The sequence below is a fragment of the Carassius gibelio genome, chromosome A22 (assembly GCF_023724105.1).
Source record: "Carassius gibelio isolate Cgi1373 ecotype wild population from Czech Republic chromosome A22, carGib1.2-hapl.c, whole genome shotgun sequence".
NCBI lineage: Eukaryota > Metazoa > Chordata > Actinopteri > Cypriniformes > Cyprinidae > Carassius > Carassius gibelio.
The window spans coordinates 21,805,316-21,829,660 of NC_068392.1; the positions used below are offsets into that span (position 1 = coordinate 21,805,316).

Genomic DNA, 24,345 nt, shown 5'->3' on the forward strand with positions numbered 1-24,345 from the left:
GAAGCTGTGCCACTACAGTGGATTAAAAGCATTGACGATGAAGAAACAGGAAATGAGAAACCTGGAGTTTTTTTAAAAAGAAATGATGAACAGATTCCTTTCAATGGCTGTGTTCTTAAAATGTTTTATGTTTGTTTATGTGATCTTGTATTTTTAAGACCAAAAGCAACAGATTTTTGGGAAAGGTCTTTTTGTGAATTAGATGTAACAAAAATCTGGAAAAATGTAAAATGTAGGTTTAAAAGTCCCGCCCTGCATAATTTGGATTTCTTGTTGAGACACAATGTTTTAATGACTGAAATGAAATTGGCAAAAATTGGAATAGCACAAGATGCAAAATGTAAATTATGTATGGAAAAAGATGAAGGAGTGTTACATTTGTTTTTAAAATGTAAAAAATTAGACAATTTTATGAAGATGTTAAGGAAAATTGTGGGGGACTATTTAAATGATCAGAATGATTGGTTAGAGAAATGAGAAAAATTGATTTTATTAGGTTTTAATGGAACTGCACAAAATGTTTATGCATTAAATTTATGGTTAACAGTAGCAAGATATACGATTTGGAGAAGAAGGAATATAATGAAAATGAAAAACAAAGAACTTTCATTATGTAACTTATTTAAACAGTATCTGACTGCAGTGATGGAAGACATATACGACTATTTTAATATTAATGCACAAATGGATGTATTTGACAAATACATTGTAGAAAACAATCCATACATTATTAAAACATGGTCAGGTTTTAATGTGATTTTGCCTGAAAGATTTTAATTGTAATTTTGTTATTTTTAGGGGCCAAGCACCGAAGGTGCGAGGCACCTATTGTTTTTGTTCCGGTTCTTATTATTATTAGGGGCCAAGCACCGAAGGTGCGAGGCACCTATTGTTTTTGTTCCGGTTCTTATTATTATTAGGGGCCAAGCACCGAAGGTGCGTAGGCACCTATTGTTTTCGTTGGCGTTATTATTCTTCTTCTTCTTCTTCCGCCGCAAGTCTATGGCAGCCCATAGAACCGATTGCGGGAAAGTTGTATAATTTGGCACACTGATAGAGGACAGTCCCAACATTAACTATAGCTAATTTGAAGTCTCTAACTCCTACTCTCTAGCGCCACCACTTGTCCAAACTTTCAATGTTTGTATGCTAATAACTTTTGAACCGTAAGCCAGAAAATGGAAATTCTTTTTTCCTCTGAATCCTTGGCTCATGCCAAGTCGAATGAACCCCAAAATTCAAAAATCGCAAGGTTTAGTTTTTCCGCTATTTTCGATTGTTCGAAAAACATACTTTTTCGAACTCGTCCTAGACGGTTTGTCCGATTTTCACGAAAATTGGCTCAGATCATCTTCAGACCATGTTGGCTAAAAGTTATGGAATTCAAGTTGATTCCTCCAACCGTTCTCGAATGACATGTGAAAAAATATGATGAAAAGCACGCAAAAATACACGTGAGGCTATATCTCAGCAACGGTTTGGCATATTGAGACCAAACTTGGTGTGTGTTATAATAAGCATGACCTGAGACTACCTGCAGTGTTTCAACACAGCGCCACCTAGTGGTCAGGAGATATGAAAAATGCATATTTTGGCTTATAACTTCTGATTGGTTTGGCAAAAAATCACACAACTGGTCTCTTTAGATTCAGTGAGTCATGGCGAGTCGAATGATATCCAATTTTCCTGTGTCGGCCATTTTAAGCGTCGGCCATTTTGAATTATGTTTTAAAATGCTGTATTTTTTGAACGCAGCATCGTATCGTTTCGCAAATAATTACAAAAATATTCGGCTCCATGCCCTGAAGGTACTCAAAAAGTTTGGTGGCAGCGCCACCTTGTGGCCAATAGTTATAATGAAATATCACATAAATGCTAATAACTTTTGAATAAATTAGACTATTAAAATTAAAATGATCTCGCTATATTCTGTGGGTCATGCCGAGAGCATTGATACCAATTATGTGAAAATTGGCCTTACTTCCTGTCCGCCATTTTGCTTAATGTTGAAAACCTACTTTTTCAAACTCCTCCTAGACCGTTAGTCCAATTTTCACCAAATTTGACGTGAATCATCTTCAGACCATGCTGGCAAAAAGTTATGGATTTCGTGTTGATATACGAAACGGTTCTCATTTAGCGCATCAACGAATTTGCTGGAAGGGTGCCAAAATGCATTTGAGGCTGTATCTCTGCAACACTTTGACATATTTGCACCAAATTTTGTATGTGTCATCGCCACCTCACACTGACCATGCCACATAAATTTGGTAACAGCGCCACCTATTGGTCAAGAGTAATAAACCATTCATTAACCATGAGTAATTACACTTTTTAAAATGCTAATAACTTTTTATTGCATTAGCCCATTCGAATGGAACTGGGCTCAAAATATTCCCTGGTTTATGCCGATAACATAGATACCAAATATACCATAGTAAGCTGAACTTCCGGTCCGCCATTTTGATTTATGTTGAAAACCTACTTTGTCGAACTCCTCATCAACCGTAGGTCCGATTTTCACCAAATTCGAATCAAATGATCTTCAGACTATGCTGACTCAAAGTTATGGCTTTTGAGTCGATAGACAAAACCGTTTTCGCATACCACATCGACGAATTTGAGGCACAATGAGAAAATGACACTTGAGGCTGTATCCCTGGAATGCTTTGGCATATTGACACCAAACTTTGTGTGTGTCATTGAAAAGTCACACAGAGTACACCAAATTGATTTTATAACAGTGCCACCTATTGGTCAAGCTTGATAAGCCAAGTAATCATGCTACTAGAGGTGGAATTATAATTTTTTTTTGCCATTTCAATTACAATAATTCCAAAATTGCTGTTATTGCTCATTAATGAATTTGGTGTGATGCTTCATGCGATGCTTAGCTCCTACATTTGCCGTTGGAGTGCTTGGCCCCGTAATTGCTGCTTGCAGCTATATTTAGGGGCCAAGCACCGAAGGTGCGTAGGCACCTATTGTTTTCGTTGGCGTTATTAGGGGCCAAGCACCGAAGGTGCGTAGGACCCTCTTGTTTTTGTTGGCGTTCTTATTATTATTATTATTATTATTCTTCCGACTGGGCGTCTATGGCAGCCCATAGAACCGAATGCGGGAAAGTTGTAATGGTTTGACATTCTGATAGAGGACAGTGCCAACATTAAGTACACCAATTTTGGTGTGTCTAAGTCAATCCCTCTAGCGCCACCAACTGTCCAAAATTTCACTTTAATTTTGTTAATAACTTTTTAACCCTAAGGCCAATCAACGAAATTCTTTTTTCCTCTGATTTCTGAGCTCATGCCGATTCGATTGCACCCTACAAAGTCATTTCCGTCATAGAAATATGACCGCCATTTTGAATTTCTTTAAAAACCTACTTTTTCGAACTCGTCCTAGACGGTTTGTCCGATTCACACGAAAATTAAACCATATCATCCTCAGGCAGTGCTGACCAAAAGTTATGCAAATCAAATTGATTCGTCAAACCGTTTTCGATAAACGCTCTAACAAATTTTATGTAGTGCTTACAAAAACAGTCGTAAGGCTGTATCTCGGCAACGACTTATCCTATTCAGACCAAACTTGGTACATGTCATAACAAGCATGACCTGAGGCAACATGCTGTGATTGGGCGCAGCGCCACCTACTGATCCGGAGATATGAAAAACTGCTATTTTTGCTTATAACTTCTGAACAGTTTGTCCAAAAATCATAACATTGGTCTTGTTAGATTCAGGGCAACATGCCGAGTCGACTGATATCCAATTTGACCATTTCGGCCATTTTGACTGTCGGCCATTTTGAATTTTGTGCTAAAATGCTGTATTTTCTGAACACATCAACGGATTGTTACGAAACATGGTATGGGTCATCAGCACAATGTCCTGAAGGAGTATGAGAAGTTTCGAAACAGCGCCACCTAGTGGTGATCTTCTATTTTTAAATGCTTATAACTTTGGGTGTGGTCGACGTATTTTCACCAGACTCATCAAATTGGACTCCTGAAACCTTACAGAGTCCTACAATACCAAACATGCTAGGTTTTGCCTTACGGTTTGTGTAGCGTTGTGATTTAGCGCTTAAAAAACATTTGGCTATATCTTCGAAACCGCTTGTCTGATCGAGACGAAACCACTGTCAGAAGTTCGGAAACATAGGTCGATAGCTATACACCAATGCCCAAATGCAAAAATATTGATAGTAAGGGGTAGTAATATTCAATCAAAGTCAAGAGTCAGTCAATTTTTACGTGTTTTTTCATGTAAATGTCTATAACTCTGAAGTGAATTGAGATATTTTCACCAAAATTGACACGCATATGTATGGGCTCACTCTGATGACACATAAAAGAAATGGTGGGACTGAGCCTCTTGGTGGCGCTATAATAGAACAAAACATGAAATTCCCATTGACTTCAATACAGTTTTGTGAAATAAAAGGCTATACTAAACAAATGCATTGGTGTTATATTCCACAACTCAGAATGTGCCAACAACATCATCCCCTGAAGGTACTCAAAATATTTTGAAACAGAGCCACCTAGTGGTCAAAAGTTATAACTCAATTTACATAAAGGCTAATAACTTTTGAAAAGATCTGGCTATTGACATGACGCTGATCTTAATAGATTCCTTGGGTCAAGCCGAGAACATAGATATCAAGTTTTCCTTATTTGGCTGAACTTCCTGTCCGCCATTTTGATTAATGTTGAAAACCTACTTTTTCGAACTCCTCCTAGACCGTTAGTCAGATTTTCACCAAATTGGACGTGGATCATCTTCAGACCATGCTGGCAAAATGTTATGGATTTCATGTCGATATACGAAACGGTTCTCATTTAGCGCATCAACGAATTTGCTGGAATGATGCCAACATTCATTTGAGGCTGTATCTCTGCAAAGCTTTGACATATTTGCACCAAACTTTGTATGTGTCATCGTCACCTCACACTGACCATTCCAAACTAATTTGGTAACAGCGCCACCTATTGGTTACATGTGATAAGCCAATAAATCCTATTACTAGTTGTTGTGTTCATTGTTTTTAAGCCATTTTGCCTAAAATAATCTTAAAACTGTCTTAATTACTCATTCCTGCCATTCGTCTGAAGCTTGCTTCTGTAGTGCTTGGCCCCGTTATTGCTGCTTGCAGCTATATTTATTATTATTCTTCTTCTTCTTCTTCCGCCGCAAGTCTATGGCAGCCCATAGAACCGTTTGCGGGAAAGTTGTATAATTTGGCACACTGATAGAGGACAGTCCCAACATTAACTATAGCAAATGTGAAGCCTCTAACTCCTACTCTCTAGCGCCAACACTTGTCCAAACTTTCAATGTTTGTATGCTAATAACTTTTGAACCGTAAGCCAGAAAATGGAAATTCTTTTTTCCTCTGAATCCTTGGATCAAGCCAAGTCGAATGAACCCTAAAATTCAAAAATCGCAAGGTTTAGTTTTTTCGCTATTTTCAACTTTTCGAAAAACTTACTTTTTCGAACTCGTCCTAGACGGTTTGTCCGATTTTCACGAAAATTGGCTCAGATCATCAACAGACCATGCTGGCAAAAAGTTATGGAATTCAAGTTGATTCGTCCAACCGTTCTCAAATGACACGTGAAAAAATATGACGAAAAGCACGCAAAAATACACGTGAGGCTATATCTCCACAACGGTTTGGCGTATTGAGACCAAACTTGGTGTGTGTTATAATAAGCATGACCTGAGACTACCTGCAGTGTTTCGACACAGCGCCACCTAGTGGTCAGGAGATATGAAAAATGCATATTTTGGCTTATAACTTCTGAATGGTTTGGCCAAAAATTACAAAACTGGTCTCTGTAGATTCAGTGCGTCATGTCGAGTCGATTGATATCCAATTTTCCCGTGTCGGCCATTTTAGGCGTCGGCCATTTTGAATTATGTTTCAAAATGCTGTATTTTTTGAACGCATCATCGTATCGTTTCGCAAATAATTACAAAAATATTTGGCTCCATGCCCTGAAGATACTCAAAAAGTTTGGTGGCAGCGCCACCTTGTGGCCAATAGTTATAATGAAATATCCCATAAATGCTAATAACTTTTGAATAAATTAGACTATTAAAATTAAAATGGCCTCCCTATATTCTGTGGGTAAAGCCGAGAGCATTGATACCAATTATGCGAATATTGGCCATACTTCCTGTCCGCCATTTTGATTAATGTTGAAAACCTACTTTTTCGAACTCCTCCTAGACCGTTAGTCCGATTTTCACCAAATTTGACGTGTATCATCTTCAGACCATGCTGGCAAAAAGTTATGGATTTCGTGTCGATATATGAAACGGTTCTCATTAAGCGCATCAACGAATTTGTTGGAAGGGTGCCAAAATGCATTTGAGGCTGTATCTCTGCAACGCTTTGACATATTTACACCAAACTTTGTACGTGTCATCGCTACCTCACACTGACCATGCCACATAAATTTGGTAACAGCGCCACCTATTGGTCAAGAGTAATAAACCATTCATTACCCATGAATAATTACACTTATAAAAATGCTAATAACTTTTTAATGCATTAGCCTATTGCAACGAAACTGGTCTCAAAATATTCCCTGGTTTATGCCGAAAACATAGATACCAAATATGCCAGATTAAGCTGAACTTCCGGTCCGCCATTTTGATTTATGTTGAAAACCTACTTTTTGAACTCCTCATCAGCCGTTAGTCCAATTTTCACCAAAATTTAATCAGATGATCTTCAGACTGTGCTGACAAAAAGTTATGAATTTTGTGTCGATAGACAAAACCGTTTTTGCATACCACAGCGACGAACTTGAGGCACAATGACAAAATGACACTTGAGGCTGTATCTCTGCAATGCTTTGGCATATTGACACCAAACTTTGTTTGTGTCATTGAAAAGTCACACAGAGTACACCAAATTGACTTGATAACAGCACCACCTATTGGTCAATTTTGATAAGCCAGTAAATCATGCTACTAGAGGTTGTATTTATGATTTTTTTAGCCATTTCAATTACAATAATCCTAAAATTGCTGTTATTGCTCATTAATGCATTTGGTGTGATGCTCCATGCCATGCTTAGCTCCTACATTTGCCGTTGGAGTGCTTGGCCCCGTAATTGCTGCTTGCAGCTATATTTATTATTATTCTTCTTCTTCCACCCCAAGTCTATGGTAGCCCATAGAACCGATTGCGGGAAAGTTGTATAATTTGGCACACTAATAGAGGACTGTCTGAACATTAACCGTAGCAAATTTGAAGTCTCTAACTCAAACTCTCTAGCGCCACCAATTGTCTAAACTTTCAAAAACTTGATGCTAATAACTCTTGAACCGTAAGCCACAAAATGAAAATTCTTTTTTCCTGTGATTCCTTGGCTCATGCCGAGTCGAATGGACACCGAAATTCAAAAATCGCAAGGCTTAGTTTTTTCGCTATCGTCAATTGTTCGTAAAACCTACTTTTTCGAACTCGTCCTAGGCCGTTGCACCGATTGTCACGAAAATTGAATCAGATAATCTTCAGACCATGCTGGCAAAAAGTTATGGAATTCAAGTTGATTTCTCAAACCGTTTCCGAATAGCTCATGAACGAATTCTTCGAAAAGCACGCAAACGTGAACGTGAGGCTATATCTCCGCAACGGTTTGGCCTATTGAGACCAATCTTGGTGGGTCTTATAACAACCATTCCCTGGGACTACCTGCAGTGTTTCGGCGCTGTGCCCCCTAGTGGTCAGGAGATATGAAAAATGCATGTTTTTGCTCATAACTTCTGAACGGTTTTGCCAAAAATCACAAAAGTGGTGTCTTTAGATTCAGTGCATCATTCCGAGTCGAATGATACCGAATTTTCCCAATTCGGCCATTTTGGGCGTCGGCCATTTTGAATTTAGTTGTAAATTGCTGTATCTTAAGAATGAAGTTCCGTATCGTTTCGCAAATAATTACAAAAATGTCCGGCTCCATGCCCTGAATGTACACAAAAAAAATTGGGGGCAGCGCCACCTTGTGGCCAATAGTTATAACGATTTTTCGAAAAATGCTAATAACTTTTGCATACATTAGCCTATTGTAACAAAGCTGATGTTGGTAGATTCCTTGGGTCATGCCGAGAACACCGATACCCCATTTGTCAATTTTGGCAAAATTTCCTGTCCGCCATTTTGATTCATGTTGAAAACCTACTTTTTCGAACTCCTCCTAGACCGTTGCTCAGATTTTCACCAAATTTGATTTGGATCATCTTCAGACCATGCTGGCAAAAAGTTATGGAATTTGTGTCGATACACGTAACCGTTTTCAATTAGCGTACCAACGAATTTGCTGGAAAGATGCCAAACTGCATCTGAGGCTGTATCTCTGCAAAGGTTGGAGATATTTACACAAAACTTAATATGTGACATTGTCACATCACATTGACCACGCCACATCATTTTGGTCACAGCGCCACCTATTGGTCAAGAGTAATAAACCAATCAATAACCGCTAATTATTACATTTCCAATAATGCTAATAACTTGTGATTGCATTAGCCTATTATCATGAAACATGTCTCAAAATGTTCCTTTGGACATGCCGACAACATACATACCAATTATGTCATATTAAGCAAAACTTCCTGTCCGCCATTTTGATTCATGTTGAAAACCTTTTTTTTAAACTCATCCTCAACCGTTTGTCTGATTTTCACCAAAATTGAATCAGATCATCTTCAGACCGTGCTGACAAAAAGTTATGGATTTCGTGTCAATAGACGAAACCGTTTTTGTACAGCGCTGCTTCAGATGTCAGGCATCTTCACAAAATGAGTCTGAGGCTATATCTCTGCAAAGCCCATTAGTGGTCTTCCAGTGACATCTAGTGGTCGTAAATGCAATTTATCATACAACACTGTCTCTTTAACCTTTATAACTGTTATATGTTGTCTTAATTTCATTCCAAAGAAGCATACGCAATTTATGTATAATTTCACAGTCTAGATAATAGTACTGCACTGATTTTAAATAACCTAGATATGGCTGACAGTAAAAGAATAGAACAGAATTACAGACACACACACCAACATGAAATGTTTAAACTAGTATATTAATACTCAATAAGCATGCTTAAACCCACACACAGATGCACACATTTTGTTATATATATAGATAATTAAAATAAATGATGGGTGATAAAACCTATTGCAAGTCTTCTGTTTTTATGGGCTTCTATGTCATTTTTCAGGTTTCATTGCAATCATAATCTGGCATAATTATAAACATTAGATATATCTGTATGAATAAATTGGTAAACTTTGACTCAATGTGATCTGAAATGCTTGAACAGTAATATTAAATAATAGTAATATACATTTTTTCTAGATGAATCCCTCAACAAGCCCATAAACTGTAATGTTTTAGTCTTTAGTGAGCTCATTAGTGGTCTTCCGGTGACATCTAGTGGTTATAATTGCAATTTTTTATTCAACACTGGGTTTTGAAGCTTTATAAATATTACAGTGTTCTTTTTTACCTAATCTCTGTTAAATTTTGCATGATTGTTTAGAAAAAATACAGATCTAATGCATGTGTGATTATATTACCCCTTTTTTTTTGCAGTTTAATGCCATTCACAACAGAAATCTTTTGTTTTTTTAGGCCATTTTAACTGTTATAGCACCAGCTATTTTCTGATCTTAATGAAACTTTGCATGCTTGGTGGGTCATCTTTCACATGTTATAACCAAGTTTCATAAAGTTTTGAGTTTTTGTTTCAGTTTTATAGGCTTTAGGTTACATGTGGCCACGGCCCTTTCCTAAATGACCTCTTATAGCTAACCAAAGGACAAAATGCAACATATTTTTGAAAATTATTGATCTAGAGAGTCCAGAGAATATTATTGCAGTGGTTTGATCAAGACTGAACAAAAAACCAGGTGACCCGAAACATTCAAATTCGTGGACCAATTTTACGAAAAAGGCTATAACTCGGGAACAAAATGAGATATCTTCACCAAACTCAGAACTCATATGCATGAACAAAAACTTTAGTCAAATTATTATTTTTTTTCCATATCTGCCACTTGGTGGCGCTACAGGATGAAAAAAAATCAAATGGCTATAACTAAGCAACCGTTGATCCAATCAACTTGAAAATTGATATGGCCCAATGTGGCACAAGTGCTCTATGAGGAATTTCACTTATCTTAAAAAACATGGCCGCCATTGGCCAAACAACTTTAAGCACCTATTTGACAAGGTTAATGGAAGTCGATCGGAACGAAACTCGGTGGGCATGTTCGACTCATTGCCCTAAAGGTCTGTAAGTATTTTGAAAGAAATTGCCCACAACATTGTCACCTCCCACAGAACACAACAAAGCGATTTGATTACAGCGCCACCTATTTTCCAAAAATGATAATGCATCATTTTACTGGAGTTTTACTGGCTGTTTCCATTACACTCTTCCAATAATTGCTTTTCTTACTCGTTGCATTTGGTCTGATGCTCCATGCCATGCTTAGCTCCTCGCTGTGGAACTTTTATTAACGATTTTCAGCCATTTCAATTACAATCATGCAATTATTAATTTCATTATTCATTGTTGCATTTGGTCTGATGCTACATATGCTTAGCTCCTGATGTTGCCGCTGGAATGCTTGGCCCCGTGATTGCTGCTTGCAGCTATATTTCTGCTTCTTCTTCTTCTTCTTCTTCTTCCGCCGCAAGTCTATGGCAGCCCATAGAACCGATTGCGGGAAAGTTGTATAATTTGGCACACTGATAGAGGACAGTCCCAGCATTAACTATAGCAAATTTGAAGTCTCTAACTCCTACTCTCTAGCGCCACCACTTGTCCAAACTTTCAATGTTTCTATGCTAATAACTTTTGAACCGTAAGCCAGAAAATGAAAATTATTTTTTCTTCTGAATCCTTGGCTCATGCCAAGTCGAATGAACCCCAAAATTCAAAAATCGCAAGGTTTAGTTTTTTCGCTATTTTCAATTATTCGACAAACCTACTTTTTCGAACTCGTCCTAGACGGTTAGTCTGATTGCCACGAAAATTGTCTCAGATCATCTTCAGACCAGGCTGGCAAAAAGTTATGGAATTCAAGTTGATTCGTCCAACCGTTGTCGAATGACACGTAAACTAATTTGACGAAATGCACGCAAAAATGCACGTGAGGCTATATCTCGGCAACAGTTTGTCATATTGAGACCAAACTTGGTGTGTGTTTTAACAAGCATGAACTGAGACTACCTGCAGTGTTTCGACACAGCGCCACCTAGTGGTCAGGAGATATGAAAAATGCATATTTTGGCTTATAACTTCTGAATGGTTTGGCCAAAAATCACACAACTGGTCTCTTTAGATTCAGTGAGTCATCTCGAGTCGAATGATATCCAATTTTCCTGTGTCGGCCATTTTAGGCGTCGGCCATTTTGAATTATGTGTTAAAATGCTGTATTTTTTGAACGCAGCATCGTATCGTTTCGCAAATAATTACAAAAATATTCGGCTCCATGCCCTGAAGGTACTCAAAAAGTTTGGTGGCAGCGCCACCTTGTGGCCAATAGTTATAATGAAATATCACATAAATGCTAATAACTTTTGAATAATTTAGACTATTAAAATTAAAATGGTCTCGCTATATTCTGTGGGTCATGCCGAGAGCATTGATACCAATTATGTGAAAATTGGCCATACTTCCTGTCCGCCATTTTGCTTAATGTTGAAAACCTACTTTTTCGAACTCCTCCTAGACCGTTAGTCCAATTTTCACCAAATTTGACGTGAATCATCTTCAGACCATGCTGGCAAAAAGTTATGGATTTCGTGTCGATATACGAAACAGTTCTCATTTAGCGCATCAACGAATTTGCTGGAAGGGTGCCAAAATGCATTTGAGGCTGTATCTCTGCAACGCTTTGACATATTTGCACCAAATTTTGTATGTGTCATCGCCACCTCACACTGACCATGCCACAGAAATTTGGTGACAGCGCCACCTATTGGTCAAGAGTAATAAACCATTCATTAACCATGAATAATTACACTTGTAAAAATGCTAATAACTTTTTATTGCATTAGCCCATTCGAATGGAACTGGGCTCAAAATATTCCCTGGTTTATGCCGATAACATAGATACCAAATATACCATAGTAAGCTGAACTTCCGGACCGCCATTTTGATTTATGTTGAAAACCTACTTTGTCGAACTCCTCATCAACCGTAGGTCCGATTTTCACCAAATTCGAATCAAATGATCTTCAGACTATGCTGACTCAAAGTTATGGCTTTTGAGTCGATAGACAAAACCGTTTTCGCATACCACATCGACGAATTTGCGGCACAATGAGAAAATGACACTTGAGGCTGTATCCCTGGAATGCTTTGGCATATTGACACCAAACTTTGTGTGTGTCATTGAAAAGTCACACAGAGTACACCAAATTGATTTTATAACAGTGCCACCTATTGGTCAAGCTTGATAAGCCAAGTAATCATGCTACTAGAGGTGGTATTATGATTTTTTTTTGCCATTTCAATTACAATAATTCCAAAATTGCTGTTATTGCTCATTAATGAATTTGGTGTGATGCTTCATGCGATGCTTAGCTCCTACATTTGCCGTTGGAGTGCTTGGCCCCGTAATTGCTGCTTGCAGCTATATTTATTATTATTATTATTATTATTATTCTTCCGACTGGGAGTCTATGGCAGCCCATAGAACCGAATGCGGGAAAGTTGTTTTGGTTTGACATTCTGATAGAGGACAGTGCCAACATTTAGTACACCAAATTTGGTGTGTCTAAGACATTCCCTCTAGCGCCACCAACTGTCCGAAATTTCACTTTAATTTTGTTAATAACTTTTTAACCGTAAGTCCAATCAACAAAATTCTTTTTTCCTCTGATTTCTGAGCTCATGCCAATTCGATTGCACCCTATGCCGTCATTTTCCGTCATAGAAATATGGCCGCCATTTTGAATTCTTTGAAAAACCTACTTTTTCGAACTCGTCCTAGACGGTTTGTCCGATTCACACGAAAATTGAACTAGATCATCTTCAGGCAGTGCTGACCAAAAGTTATGCAAATCAAATTGATTCGTCAAACCGTTTTCGAAAAACGCTCAAACAAATTTTACGAAACGCTTAGAAAAACAGTCGTAAGGCTGTATCTCTGCAACGATTTATCGTATTCAGACCAAACCTGGTACATGTCATAACAAGCATGACCTGAGGCTACTTGCTGCGTTTCGGCGCAGCGCCACCTACTGGTCCGGAGATATGAAAAATTGCTATTTTTGCTTATAACTTCTAAACAGTTTGTCCAAAAATCATAACATTGGTCTTGTTAGATTCAGGGCAACATGCCGAGTCGACTGATATCAAATTTTACCATTTCGGCCATTTTGTCTGTCGGCCATTTTGAATTTTGTGCTAAAATGCTGTATTTTCAGAACGCATCAACGGATTGTTACGAAACATGGTATGGGTCATCAGCACAATGTCCTGAAGGAGTGTGAGAAGTTTCGAAACAGCGCCACCTAGTGGTGATCATCCTTTTTTAAATGCTTATAACCTTGGGTGTGGTCGACTTATTTTCTCGAGACTCACCAAATTAGACTCCTGAAACCTTACAGAGTCCTACGATACCAAACATGCTAGGTTTCGCCTTACGGTTTGTGTAGCGTTGTGATTTAGCGCTTAAAAAACATCTGGCTATATCTTCGAAACCACTTGTCTGATCGAGACGAAACCACCGTCAGAAGTTCGGAAACATAGGTCGATAGCTATACACCAATGCCCAAATGCCAAAATATTGATGGTAAGGTGTAGTAATATTCAATCAAAGTCAAGAGTCAGTCATTTTTTATGTGTTTTTTCATATAAATGTCTATAACTCTGAAGTGAATTGAGATATTTTCACCAAAATTGACACACATATGTATGGGCTCACTCTGAGCACACATAAAAAGAAATGGTGGGACTGAGCCTCTTGGTGGCGCTATAATAGAACAAAATATGAAATTATCATTGACTTCAATACAGTTTTGTGAAATAAAATGCAATACTAAACAAATGCATTGATGTAATATTATGAAACTCAGAATGTGCCAACAACACCATCCCCTGAAGGTACTCAAAATATTTTGAAACACCGCCACCTAGTGGTCAACAGTTATAACTCAATTTAAATAAAGGCTAATAACTTTTGAATAAATCTGGCTATTGACATGACGCTGGTCTTTTTAGATTCCTTGGGTCAAGTCGAGAACATAGATACAAAGTTTTCCTTATTTGGCTGAACTTCCTGTCCGCCATTTTGATTAATGTTGAAAACTTACTTTTTCGAACTCCTCCTAGACCGTTAGTCAGATTTTCACCAAATTTGACGTGGATCATCTTCAGACCATGCTGGCAAAATGTTATGGATTTCGTTTCGATATACGAAACTGTTCTCATTTAGCGCATCAACGAAGCTGCTGGAAGGGTTCCAAAATGCATTTGAGGCTGTATCTCAGCAAAGCTTTGACATATTTGCACCAAACTTTGTATGTGTCATCGTCACCTCACACTGACCATTCCAAACTAATTTGGTAACAGCGCCACCTATTGGTTACACGTGATAAGCAAATAAATCCTATTACTAGTTGTTGTGTTTATTGTTTTCAAGCCATTTTGCCTAAAATAATCTTAAAACTTTCTTAATTACTCATTCCTGCCGTTCGTCTGAAGCTTGCTTCTGTAGTGCTTGGCCCCGTTATTGCTGCTTGCAGCTATATTTATTATTATTATTATTATTATTATTCTTCCGACTGGGAGTCTATGGCAGCCCATAGAACCGAATGCGGGAAAGTTGTTTTGGTTTGACATTCTGATAGAGGACAGTGCCAACATTAAGTACACCAATTTTGGTGTGTCTAAGACATTCCCTCTAGCGCCACCAACTGTCCGAAATTTCACTTTAATTTTGTTAATAACTTTTTAACCGTGAGGCCAATCAACAAAATTCTTTTTTCCTCTGATTTCTGAGCTCAAGCCAATTCGATTGCACCCTATACAGTCATTTTCCGTCATAGAAATATGGCCGCCATTTAGAATTTTTTTAAAAACATACTTTTTCGAACTCGTCCTAGACGGTTTGTCCGATTCACACAAAAATTGAACCAGGTCATCTTCAGGCAGTGCTGACCAAAAGTTATGCAAATCAAATTGATTCGTCAAACCGTTTTTGATAAACGCTCTAACAAATTTTACGTAACGCTTACAAAAACAGTCGTAAGGCTGTATCTCGGCAACGACTTATCCTATTCAGACCAAACCTGGTACATGTCATAACAAGCATGACTTGAGGCTACTTGCTGCGTTTCGGCGCAGCGCTACCTACTGGTCCGGAGATATGGAAAATTGCTATTTTTGCTTATAACTTCTAAACAGTTTGTCCAAAAATCATAACATTGGTCTTGTTAGATTCAGGGCAACATGCCGAGTCGACTGATATCCAATTTTACCATCTCGGCCATTTTGACTGTCGGCCATTTTGAATTTTGTGCTAAAATGCTGTATTTTCAGAACGCATCAACGGATTGTTACAAAAAATGGTATGGGTCATCAGTACAATGTCCTGAAGGAGCGTGAGAAGTTTCGAAACAGCGCCACCTAGTGGTGATCATCCTTATTTAAATGCTTATAACCTTGGGTGTGGTCGACTTATTTTCTCGAGACTCACCAAATTGGACTCCTGAAACCTTACCGAGTCCAACGATACCAAACATTCTAGGTTTCGCCTTACGGTTTGTGTAGCGTTGTGATTTAGCGCTTAAAAAACATCTGGCTATATCTTTGAAACCGCTTGTCTGATCGAGACGAAACCACCGTCAGAAGTTCGGAAACATAGGTCGATAGCTATACGCCAATGCCCAAATGCCAAAATATTGATAGTAAGGGGTAGTAATATTCAATCAAAGTCAAGAGTCAGTCAATTTTTACGTGCTTTTTCATATAAATGCCCATAACTCTGAAGTGAATTGAGATATTTTCACCAAAATTGACACACATATGTATGGGCTCACTCTGAGCAAATATAAAAAAAATGGTTGGACTGAGCCTCTTGGTGGCGCTATAATAGAACAAAACATGAAATTCTCATTGACTTCAATACAGTTTTGTGAAATAAAATGCTATACTAAACAAATGCATTGGTGTAATATTACAAAACTCAGAATGTGTCAACAACACCATCCCCTGAAGGTACTCAAAATATTTTGAAACAGCGCCACCTAGTGGTCAAAGGTTATAACTCAATTTACATAAAGGCTAATAACTTTTGAATTAATCTGGCTATTGACATCATGCTGGTCTTTTTAGATTCCTTGGGTCAAGTCGAGAACATAAAATACAAAGTTTACCTTATTTGGCTGAACTCCCTGTCCGCCATTTTGATTAATGTTGAAAACCTACATTTTCGAACTCCTCCTAGACCGTTAGTCCGATTTTCACCAAATTTGACGTGGATCATTTTCGGACCATTCTGGCAAAAAGTTATGGATTTTGTGTCCATATAAGAAACGGTTCTCATTTAGGGCATCAAAAAATCTGCTGGAAGGGTGCCAAAATGCGTTTGAGGCTGTATCTCTGCAATGCTTTGACATATTTGCACCAAACTTTGTATGTGTCATCGTCACCTCACACTGACCATTACAAACTAATTTGGTAACAGTGCCACCTATTGGTTACACGTGAAAAGCCAATAAATCCTATTACTAGTTGTTGTGTTTATAGTTTTCAAGCCATTTTGCCTAAAATAATCTTAAAACTGTCTTAATTACTCATTCCTGCCGTTCGTCTGAAGCTTGCTTCTGTAGTGCTTGGCCCCGTTATTGCTGCTTGCAGCTATATTTAGGGGCCAAGCACCGAAGGTGCGAGGCACCTATTGTTTTTGTTCCGGTTCTTCTTATTATTATTATTAGGGGCCAAGCACCGAAGGTGCGAGGCACCTATTGTTTTTGTTCCGGTTCTTATTATTATTATTATTATTATTAGGGGCCAAGCACCGAAGGTGCGAGGCACCTATTGTTTTTGTTCCGGTTCTTATTAGGGGCCAAGCACCGAAGGTGCGTAGGCACCTATTGTTTTCGTTGGCGTTATTATTATTATTCTTCTTCTTCTTCTTCTTCCGCCGCAAGTCTATGGCAGCCCATAGAACCGTTTGCGGGAAAGTTGTATAATTTGGCACACTGATAGAGGACAGTCCCAACATTAACTATAGCAAATTTGAAGCCTCTAACTCCTACTCTCTAGCGCCACCACTTGTCCAAACTTTCAATGTTTGTATGCTAATAACTTTTGAACCGTAAGCCAGAAAATGGAAATTCTTTTTTCCTCTGAATCCTTGGCTCAAGCCAAGTCGAATGAACCCTAAAATTCAAAAATCGCAAGGTTTAGTTTTTTCGCTATTTTCAACTTTTCGAAAAACTTACTTTTTCGAACTCGTCCTAGACGGTTTGTCCGATTTTCACGAAAATTGGCTCAGATCATCAACAGACCATGCTGGCAAAAAGTTATGGAATTCAAGTTGATTCGTCCAACCGTTCTCAAATGACACGTGAAAAAATATGACGAAAAGCACGCAAAAATACACGTGAGGCTATATCTCCACAACGGTTTGGTGTATTGAGACCAAACTTGGTGTGTGTTATAATAAGCATGACCTGAGACTACCTGCAGTGTTTCGACACAGCGCCACCTAGTGGTCAGGAGATATGAAAAATGCATATTTTGGCTTATAACTTCTGAATGGTTTGGCCAAAAATTACAAAACTGGTCTCTGTAGATTCAGTGCGTCATGTCGAGTCGATTGATATCCAATTTTCCCGTGTCGGCCATTTTAGGCGTCGGCCATTTTGAATTATGTTTCAAAATGCTGTATTTTTTGAATGCATCATCGTATCGTTTCGCAAATAATTACAAAAATATTTGGCTCCATGCCCTGAAGATACTCAAAAAGTTTGGTGGCAGCGCCACCTTGTGGCCAATAGTTATAATGAAATATCCCATAAATGCTAATAACTTTTGAATAAATTAGACTATTAAAATTAAAATGGCCTCCCTATATTCTGTGGGTAAAGCCGAGAGCATTGATACCAATTATGCGAATATTGGCCATACTTCCTGTCCGCCATTTTGATTAATGTTGAAAACCTACTTTTTCGAACTCCTCCTAGACCGTTAGTCCGATTTTCACCAAATTTGACGTGTATCATCTTCAGACCATGCTGGCAAAAAGTTATGGATTTCGTGTCGATATATGAAACGGTTCTCATTAAGCGCATCAACGAATTTGTTGGAAGGGTGCCAAAATGCATTTGAGGCTGTATCTCTGCAACGCTTTGACATATTTACACCAAACTTTGTACGTGTCATCGCTACCTCACACTGACCATGCCACATAAATTTGGTAACAGCGCCACCTATTGGTCAAGAGTAATAAACCATTCATTACCCATGAATAATTACACTTATAAAAATGCTAATAACTTTTTAATGCATTAGCCTATTGCAACGAAACTGGTCTCAAAATATTCCCTGGTTTATGCCGAAAACATAGATACCAAATATGCCAGATTAAGCTGAACTTCCGGTCCGCCATTTTGATTTATGTTGAAAACCTACTTTTTGAACTCCTCATCAGCCGTTAGTCCAATTTTCACCAAAATTTAATCAGATGATCTTCAGACTGTGCTGACAAAAAGTTATGAATTTTGTGTCGATAGACAAAACCGTTTTTGCATACCACAGCGACGAACTTGAGGCACAATGACAAAATGTCACTTGAGGCTGTATCTCTGCAATGCTTTGGCATATTGACACCAAACTTTGTTTGTGTCATTGAAAAGTCACACAGAGTACACCAAATTGACTTGATAACAGCACCACCTATTGGTCAATTTTGATAAGCCAGTAAATCATGCTACTAGAGGTTGTATTTATGATTTTTTTAGCCATTTCAATTACAATAATCCTAAAATTGCTGTTATTGCTCATTAATGCATTTGGTGTGATGCTCCATGCCATGCTTAGCTCCTACATTTGCCGTTGGAGTGCTTGGCCCCGTAATTGCTGCTTGCAGCTATATTTATTATTATTATTATTATTATTCTTCCGACTGGGAGTCTATGGCAGCCCATAGAACCGAATGCGGGAAAGTTGTTTTGGTTTGACATTCTGATAGAGGACAGTGCCAACATTTAGTACACCAATTTTGGTGTGTCTAAGACATTCCCTCCAGCGCCACCAACTGTCCGAAATTTCACTTTAATTTTGTTAATAACTTTTTAACCGTAAGTCCAATCAACAAAATTCTTTTTTCCTCTGATTTCTGAGCTCATGCCGATTCGATTGCACCCTATGCCGTCATTTTCCGTCATAGAAATTTGGCCGCCATTTTGAATTCTTTGAAAAACCTACTTTTTCGAACTCGTCCTAGACGGTTTGTCCGATTCACACGAAAATTGAACCAGATCATCTTCAGGCAGTGCTGACCAAAAGTTATGCAAATCAAATTGATTCGTCAAACCGTTTTCGAAAAACGCTCAAACAAATTTTACGAAACGCTTAGAAAAAGAGTCGTAAGGCTGTATCTCTGCAACGATTTATCGTATTCAGACCAAACCTGGTACATGTCATAACAAGCATGACCAGAGGCTACTTGCTGCGTTTCGGCGCAGCGCCACCTACTGGTCCGGAGATATGAAAAATTGCTATTTTTGCTTATAACTTCTAAACAGTTTGTCCAAAAATCATAACATTGGTCTTGTAAGATTCAGGGCAACATGCCGAGTCGACTGATATCAAATTTTACCATTTCGGCCATTTTGTCTGTCGGCCATTTTGAATTTTGTGCTAAAATGCTGTATTTTCAGAACGCATCAACGGATTGTTACGAAACATGGTATGGGTCATCAGCACAATGTCCTGAAGGAGTGTGAGAAGTTTCGAAACAGCGCCACCTAGTGGTGATCATCCTTTTTTAAATGCTTATAACCTTGGGTGTGGTCGACTTATTTTCTCGAGACTCACCAAATTAGACTCCTGAATCCTTACAGAGTCCTACGATACCAAACATGCTAGGTTTCGCCTTACGGTTTGTGTAGCGTTGTGATTTAGCGCTTAAAAAACATCTGGCTATATCTTCGAAACCACTTGTCTGATCGAGACGAAACCACCGTCAGAAGTTCGGAAACATAGGTCGATAGCTATACGCCAATGCCCAAATGCCAAAATATTGATGGTAAGGTGTAGTAATATTCAATCAAAGTCAAGAGTCAGTCATTTTTTACGTGCTTTTTCATATAAATGTCTATAACTCTGAAGTAAATTGAGATATTTTCACCAAAATTGACACACATATGTATGGGCTCACTCTGAGCACACATAAAAAGAAATGGTGGGACTGAGCCTCTTGGTGGCGCTATAATAGAACAAAATATGAAATTATCATTGACTTCAATACAGTTTTGTGAAATAAAATGCAATACTAAACAAATGCATTGATGTAATATTACGAAACTCAGAATGTGCCAACAACACCATCCCCTGAAGGTACTCAAAATATTTTGAAACACCGCCACCTAGTGGTCAACAGTTATAACTCAATTTAAATAAAGGCTAATAACTTTTGAATAAATCTGGCTATTGACATGACGCTGGCCTTTTTAGATTCCTTGGGTCAAGTTGAGAACATAGATACAAAGTTTTCCTTATTTGGCTGAACTTCCTGTCCGCCATTTTGATTAATGTTGAAAACTTACTTTTTCGAACTCCTCCTAGACCGTTAGTCAGATTTTCACCAAATTTGACGTGGATCATCTTCAGACCATGCTGGCAAAATGTTATGGATTTCGTTTCGATATACGAAACTGTTCTCATTTAGCGCATCAACGAAGCTGCTGGAAGGGTTCCAAAATGCATTTGAGGGTGTATCTCAGCAAAGCTTTGACATATTTGCACCAAACTTTGTATGTGTCATCGTCACCTCACACTGACCATTCCAAACTAATTTGGTAACAGCGCCACCTATTGGTTACACGTGATAAGCAAATAAATCCTATTACTAGTTTTTGTGTTTATTGTTTTCAAGCCATTTTGCCTAAAATAATCTTAAAACTTTCTTAATTACTCATTCCTGCCGTTCGTCTGAAGCTTGCTTCTGTAGTGCTTGGCCCCGTTATTGCTGCTTGCAGCTATATTTATTATTATTATTATTATTATTATTATTATTCTTCCGACTGGGAGTCTATGGCAGCCCATAGAACCGAATGCGGGAAAGTTGTTTTGGTTTGACATTCTGATAGAGGACAGTGCCAACATTTAGTACACCAATTTTGGTGTGTCTAAGACATTCCCTCTAGCGCCACCAACTGTCCGAAATTTCACTTTAATTTTGTTAATAACTTTTTAACCGTAAGTCCAATCAACAAAATTCTTTTTTCCTCTGATTTCTGAGCTCATGCCGATTCGATTGCACCATATGCCGTCATTTTCCGTCATAGAAATTTGGCCGCCATTTTGAATTCTTTGAAAAACATACTTTTTCGAACTCGTCCTAGACGGTTTGTCCGATTCACACGAAAATTGAACCAGATCATCTTCAGGCAGTGCTGACCAAAAGTTATGCAAATCAAATTGATTCGTCAAACCGTTTTCGAAAAACGCTCAAACAAATTTTACGAAACGCTTAGAAAAACAGTCGTAAGGCTGTATCTCTGCAACGATTTATCGTATTCAGACCAAACCTGGTACATGTCATAACAAGCATGACCTGAGGCTACTTGCTGCGTTTCGGCGCAGCGCCACCTACTGGTCCGGAGATATGAAAAATTGCTATTTTTGCTTATAACTTCTAAACAGTTTGTCCAAAAATCATAACATTGGTCTTGTTAGATTCAGGGCAACATGCCGAGTCGACTGATATCAAATTTTACCATTTCGGCCATTTTGTCTTTCGGCCATTTTGAATTTTGTGCTAAAATGCTGTATTTTCAGAACGCATCAACGGATTGTTACGAAACATGGTATGGGTCATCAGCACAATGTCCTGAAGGAGTGTGAGAAGTTTCGAAACAGCGCCACCTAGTGGTGATCATCCTTTTTTAAATGCTTATAACCTTGGGTGTGGTCGACTTATTTTCTCGAGACTCACCAAATTAGACTCCTGAAACCTTACAGAGTCCTACGATACCAAACATGCTAGGTTTCGCCTTACGGTTTGTGTAGCGTTGTGATTTAGCGCTTAAAAAACATCTGGCTATATCTTCGAAACCACTTGTCTGATCGAGACGAAACCACCGTCAGAAGTTCGGAAACATAGGTCGATAGCTATACGACAATGCCCAAATGCCAAAATATTGATGGTAAGGTGTAGTAATATTCAATCAAAGTCAAGAGTCAGTCATTTTTTACGTGCTTTTTCATATAAATGTCTATAACTCTGAAGTGAATTGAGATATTTTCACCAAAATTGACACACATATGTATGGGCTCACTCTGAGCACACATAAAAAGAAATGGTGGGACTGAGCCTCTTGGTGGCGCTATAATAGAACAAAATATGAAATTATCATTGACTTCAATACAGTTTTGTGAAATAAAATGCAATACTAAACAAATGCATTGATGTAATATTACGAAACTCAGAATGTGCCAACAACACCATCCCCTGAAGGTACTCAAAATATTTTGAAACACCGCCACCTAGTGGTCAACAGTTATAACTCAATTTAAATAAAGGCTAATAACTTTTGAATAAATCTGGCTATTGACATGACGCTGGTCTTTTTAGATTCCTTGGGTCAAGTCGAGAACATAGATACAAAGTTTTCCTTATTTGGCTGAACTTCCTGTCCGCCATTTTGATTAATGTTGAAAACTTACTTTTTCGAACTCCTCCTAGACCGTTAGTCAGATTTTCACCAAATTTGACGTGGATCATCTTCAGACCATGCTGGCAAAATGTTATGGATTTCGTTTCGATATACGAAACTGTTCTCATTTAGCGCATCAACGAAGCTGCTGGAAGGGTTCCAAAATGCATTTGAGGGTGTATCTCAGCAAAGCTTTGACATATTTGCACCAAACTTTGTATGTGTCATCGTCACCTCACACTGACCATTCCAAACTAATTTGGTAACAGCGCCACCTATTGGTTACACGTGATAAGCAAATAAATCCTATTACTAGTTGTTGTGTTTATAGTTTTCAAGCCATTTTGCCTAAAATAATCTTAAAACTGTCTTAATTACTCATTCCTGCCGTTCGTCTGAAGCTTGCTTCTGTAGTGCTTGGCCCCGTTATTGCTGCTTGCAGCTATATTATTATTATTATTATTATTTTTATTTTTTTCTCCTTACTTATGTACTTTCTTTATTTCCTTATTTCTTTTTTTTTTTTTTTTTTTTTTTTTGTTATATATATATATATATATATATATATATATATATATATATATACATTTTCTATTTCCGCATATGCTTCAAATGTAAGACTGTGAATGTATAAAAATTTTGTGTTTTTAATAATAAAAAAAAAAAAAAAAAATGCCCGATCTCGTCTGCTCTCGGAAGCTAAGCAGGTTTGGGCCTGGTTAGTACTTGGATGGGAGACTGCCTGGGAATACCAGGTGCTGTAAGCTTTTTGGAAACTTTTCACTTAGTATATAATAATTTTGCCAAAAAATAGAGTCAATGCCCGATCTCTGAATATTAGCAGGTTTGGGCCTGGTTAGTACATGGATGAGAGACTGCCTTGGAATACCAGGTGCTTTAAACTTTTTGGAAAATTTCACGATTTATAAAATAATCTTGCAAAAAAAAAAAAAAAAAAGAGTCAATGCCCGATCTCTGAATCTTAGCAGGTTTAGGTCTGGTGAGTACTTGGATGAGAAACTGCCTAGGAATACCAGGTGCTTTAAGGTTTTGGGTTTTCTTTCCTACTTATATAATGTACTGCCGATTAGATGGGCTGGTCTTTAAATAGCCCTCTCTTTGCAGCAGTCTTCGCTTACGGCCATACCAACCTGGCTATGCCCGATCTCGTCTGCTCTCGGAAGCTAAGCAGGTTTGGGCCTGGTTAGTACTTGGATGGGAGACTGCCTGGGAATACCAGGTGCTGTAAGCTTTTTGGAAACTTTTCACTTAGTATATAATAATTTTGCCAAAAAATAGAGTCAATGCCCGATCTCTGAATCTTAGCAGGTTTAGGTCTGGTGAGTACTTGAATGAGAAACTGCCTAGGCATAGCAGGTGCTTTAAGCTTTTTGGAAATGTTTCACTTAGTATATAAT

At 38.1% G+C, this 24,345-nt stretch overlaps 2 long non-coding RNA genes and 1 other non-coding gene across 3 annotated transcripts; 2 read left to right on the plus strand and 1 right to left on the minus strand.

The window, feature by feature from the left end:
- Window positions 1-866: 866 nt before the first annotated feature.
- LOC127942780 (uncharacterized) lies at window positions 867-19,615 on the minus strand. The gene is made up of 3 exons (XR_008149420.1): window positions 19,469-19,615; window positions 11,738-13,003; window positions 867-2,014 (listed from the first exon to the last, which is right to left on the minus strand). It is a non-coding gene; the product is annotated as an uncharacterized LOC127942780 (long non-coding RNA).
- LOC127942783 (uncharacterized) lies at window positions 13,026-17,952 on the plus strand. The gene is made up of 3 exons (XR_008149423.1): window positions 13,026-13,787; window positions 15,904-16,924; window positions 17,120-17,952. It is a non-coding gene; the product is annotated as an uncharacterized LOC127942783 (long non-coding RNA).
- Window positions 19,616-24,060: 4,445 nt separating the features above from the next.
- LOC127943730 (5S ribosomal RNA) lies at window positions 24,061-24,179 on the plus strand. The gene has a single exon (XR_008149881.1). It is a non-coding gene; the product is annotated as a 5S ribosomal RNA (ribosomal RNA).
- Window positions 24,180-24,345: the final 166 nt, after the last annotated feature.